The sequence below is a fragment of the Sebastes fasciatus genome, unplaced genomic scaffold (assembly GCF_043250625.1).
Source record: "Sebastes fasciatus isolate fSebFas1 unplaced genomic scaffold, fSebFas1.pri Scaffold_63, whole genome shotgun sequence".
NCBI lineage: Eukaryota > Metazoa > Chordata > Actinopteri > Perciformes > Sebastidae > Sebastes > Sebastes fasciatus.
This window is the reverse complement of record NW_027428251.1, coordinates 37,501-42,723: the sequence shown is the minus strand read 5'-3', so window position 1 is coordinate 42,723 and position 5,223 is coordinate 37,501. Positions and strand designations below refer to the sequence as shown.

Genomic DNA, 5,223 nt, shown 5'->3' with positions numbered 1-5,223 from the left:
GGATGAGATGATGGATGATTGATGGATGATGGATGATGGATGATGGATGGATGATGGATGATGGATGGATGATGATGATGGATGATGGATGATGGATGGATGATGGATGATGGATGATGGATGGATGGATGGATGGATGGATGATGGATGATGGATGGGGATGGATGATGGATGGATGATGGATGGATGGATGATGGATGATGGATGGATGATGGATGGATGATGGATGATGGATGATGGATGGATGATGGATGGATGATGGATGGATGATGGATGATTGATGATGGATGGATGATGGATGATGGATGGATGATGGATGGATGATGGATGATGGATGATGGATGATGGATGGATGGATGGATGATGGATGATGGATGGATGATGGATGGATGGATGGATGGATGATGGATGATGGATGATGGATGATGGATGATTGATGGATGATGGATGATGGATGATGGATGGATGATGGATGATGGATGGATGATGGATGGATGATGGATGATGGATGATGGATGGATGATGGATGATGGATGATGGATGGATGATGGATGGATGATGGATGGATGATGGATGATGGATGGATGGATGGATGATGGATGGATGGATGATGGATGGATGGGATGATGGATGGATGATGGATGGATGATGGATGATGGATGATGGATGGATAATGGATGGATGATGGATGGATGATGGATGATGGATGATGGATGATGGATGGATGATGGATGATGGATGATGGATGGATAATGGATGGATGATGGATGGATGATGGATGATGGATGATGGATGGATGATGGATGATTGATGGATGATGGATGGATGGATGATGGATGGATGATGGATGATGGATGGATGATGGATGATGGATGGATGATGGATGATGGATGATGGATGGATGATGGATGATGGATGATGGATGGATGATGGATGGATGATGGATGGATGATGGATGATGGATGATGGATGGATGATGGATGATGGATGATGGATGGATAATGGATGGATGATGATGGATGATGGATGATGGATGATGGATGGATGATGGATGATGGATGATGGATGATGGATGGATGATGGATGATGGATGGATGATGGATGATGGATGATGGATGATGGATGGATAATGGATGGATGATGGATGGATGATGGATGATGGATGATGGATGATGGACGGATGATGGATGATGGATGATGGATGGATAATGGATGGATGATGGATGGATGATGGATGATGGATGATGGATGGATAATGGATGGATGATGGATGGATGATGGATGATGGATGATGGATGATGGATGGATGATGGATGATGGATGGATAATGGATGGATGATGGATGGATGATGGATGATGGATGATGGATGGATGATGGATGATGGATGGATAATGGATGGATGATGGATGGATGATGGATGATGGATGATGGATGGATGATGGATGGATGATGGATGATGGATGGATGATGGATGATGGATGATGGATGATGGATGGATAATGGATGGATGATAGATGGATGATGAATGATGGATGATGGATGATGGATGGATGATGGATGATGGATGATGGATGGATAATGGATGGATGATGGATGGATGATGGATGATGGATGATGGATGGATGATGGATGATGGATGATGGATGATGGATGGATGATGGATGATGGATGGATGATGGATGATGGATGATGGATGGATAATGGATGGATGATGGATGGATGATGGATGATGGATGATGGATGATGGATGGATGATGGATGATGGATGATGGATGGATAATGGATGGATGATGATGATGGATGATGGATGGATAATGGATGGATGATGGATGGATGATGGATGATGGATGATGGATGATGGATGGATGATGGATGATGGATGGATAATGGATGGATGATGGATGGATGATGGATGATGGATGATGGATGATGGATGGATGATGGATGATGGATGATGGATGGATAATGGATGGATGATGGATGGATGATGGATGATGGATGATGGATGGATGATGAGTGATGGATGATGGATGATGTGGATGATGGATGGATGGATGATGGATGGATGATGGATGGATGATGGGATGATGGATGATGGATGGATGATGGATGATGGATGATGGATGATGGATGATGGATGGATAATGGGATGGATGATGGATGATGGATGATGGATGGATGATGGATGATGGATGAATGGATGGATGATGGATGATGGATGATGGATGATGGATGATGGATGGATAATGGATGGATGATGGATGATGGATGGATGATGGATGATGGATGGATGATGGATGATGGATGATGGATGGATGATGGATGATGGATGGATGATGGATGATGGATGATGGATGGTGGATGGATGATGGATGATGGATGGATGATGGATGATGGATGATGGATGGATGATGGATGATGGATGATGGATGGATGATGGATGATGGATGATGGATGATGGATGATGGATGATGGATGGATAATGGATGATGGATGATGGATGATGGATGGATGGATGATGGATGATGGATGGATAATGGATGGATGATGGATGATGGATGGATGATGGATGATGGATGATGGATGGATGATGGATGATGGATGGATGATGGATGATGGATGATGGATGATGGATGGATGATGGATGATGGATGGATGATGGATGATGGATGATGGATGGATGATGGATGATGGATGATGGATGGATGATGGATGATGGATGATGGATGATGGATGATGGATGATGGATGGATAATGGATGATGGATGATGGATGATGGATGGATAATGGATGGATGATGGATGATGGATGGATGATGGATGATGGATGATGGATGGATAATGGATGATGGATGATGGATGATGGATGGATAATGGATGGATGATGGATGATGGATGGATGATGGATGATGGATGATGGATGGATGATGGATGATGGATGATGGATGGATGATGGATGATGGATGGATGATGGATGATGGATGATGGATGGATGATGGATGATGGATGATGGATGGATGATGGATGATGGATGATGGATGATGGATGATGGATGATGGATGGATAATGGATGATGGATGATGGATGATGGATGATGGATGATGGATGGAGTTTTCAGTTGGTGTTATTCTGATATTTGTTTTTGACCTGCTGTAAATATTTAAGAGTTTTATTCTGAAACACACAAACTGAAGTGTGTGTATGTGTGTGTGTGTGCGTGTGTGTGTGTGTGTGTGTGTGTGTTGACGGGGTTCACTTCCTGTCAGAGAGAGAGAGGGGAGGGGGGCGAACGACAGAGAGGCAGATTGAAAACAGACGTTGCCCCCCCCCCTCCCACTGTGAGTCAGTCTGCTGGTTTCCATTCGTCGTCCGTCTGGAATGAACTGAGGAGGAGAAGAAGAAGAAGAAGGAGAAGAAGAAGAAAAGAAGAAGAAGAAGAAGAGAAGAAGAAGAAGAAGAAGAAGAAGAAGGAGAAGAAGAGGTGAAGAAGAAGAAGAGAGAGGAGCGGAGACGCATTGGAAGGTTTGAACAAACTAGAAGTCTCTTTTTCTTTGGTCAGGATCTTAATGTCCACGTCTTTAACTTGGTCTCCGTGGCGACCAGCGTCCTCTGAGTCGACTTGTTTTGGAGACTTTGTGTACTCCATCAAATACTGCAGTGAAAGTACCTGTACCTGTACCGCTGAGTACAAATACTGCATCCAGAGTGTACCTGAAGTTATGAGTATTCTTAATGATGCATTCATGTGTTCTGTAAACGTCTTGTTATTATTGTTATGATGTCCTGCTCTTATTGTGAAAACCCTACAGGAAGTAATTGATCTTTAGATTACCAGGGTTGATCAAAATGACTGATATGAGTATTGACAGCTGATGGAGATAAATCAATAATCAATAACAGTTGGATATGATACATCAAGTTTTGAGTTGTTTCTGTCTCTAAAGGTCAGAGGTCAGAGGTCAGAGGTCAGAGGTCACTGACGTCACACTGCGACTGACAGCTGTCAATCATCTGATCTGAACCAACCAGGAGACAGAAAACAACCTTCATCATGTCCGAGTGATGGACAGGTGAGACACCTGGATATGCAGTATATATATACAGTATGTATATACGTATATATATACATACTGTATATATACATATATACGTATATATACATACTGTATATATACAGTATGTATATATATATATATGTATACGTATATACGTATGTATATATACAGTATGTATATATACATACGTATATATGTATATATACAGTATGTATATATATACGTATATACATACTGTATATATACAGTATGTATATACATACTGTATATATACATATATACGTATGTATATATATATATATGTATATATACATACTGTATATATACTGTATATATACATACTGTATATATACATATACAGTATGTATATATACGTATATACATATATGTATATACGTATATATATATACATTCTGTATATATATATACAGAATGTATGTATATATATGTATACGTATATACATATATATATATACGTATATACATATACGTATATATATATATATGTATATATGTATACATATATATATATGGTAAGAACACACAACATGTGAAGAAGTGTTGTTTCTGCAGATATCACAACATTGTAGATTAGTGACATCATCAGTGACATCACTGTGTTCCTGCAGGACTGTACTCGGGGCAGATTTAGCTGCCGGTGTGTGATTGGCTGAGAGCTGCTGGACCGTGCTGGTCGGCCCTCTCCGCTGCCCACAGGAAATACTTTACTGTTTATTCTCTTCTTCTGTGGTGGAGTCACATTCCTCCCGCTGCGCTCCATCAATGAGACGTCTGATTGGCCCACATCCCCGGGGACACACACACACACACACACACACACACACACACACACACGCGCACACACACACACACACACACACACACACACACACAGACACACACACACACACACACAGACACACACACACACACACACACACACAGAGGAGTGTGTGTTCAGGTCTGTTTGAACCATCAGAGCTCTTCAGCCTCTGAGATGATTTAACAGGCTGGTTCTGTGACGTCAGACTGACTGCTCACGGATTTCAGAATAAAAGTGAAGCAGATTAAAAACAGAGCGTCTCAGATGTCCTGACCTTTAGTTTGAAGACACTGCGTCCTACATTACCCAGAATGCCGTGCTGGTAAACAGACTGTATGTTAGAGC

At 41.7% G+C, this 5,223-nt stretch overlaps 1 protein-coding gene across 2 annotated transcripts in view; it reads left to right on the top strand.

Moving 5' to 3' along the window:
• The first annotated feature begins 3,367 nt into the window (after nt 1–3,367).
• Nucleotides 3,368–5,223, top strand: part of LOC141763850 (platelet-derived growth factor receptor beta-like) — a 37,946-nt gene continuing 36,090 nt past the window's right edge. Inside the window, exons 1-2 of one of the 2 annotated variants that reach the window (XM_074628610.1) lie at nt 3,368–3,522; nt 3,952–4,070. The gene's annotated coding sequence lies outside the window, so the exon portion shown is untranslated. The remainder of the gene's footprint in view (nt 3,523–3,951; nt 4,071–5,223) is intronic. The other variant, XM_074628611.1, reaches the window with a different exon arrangement.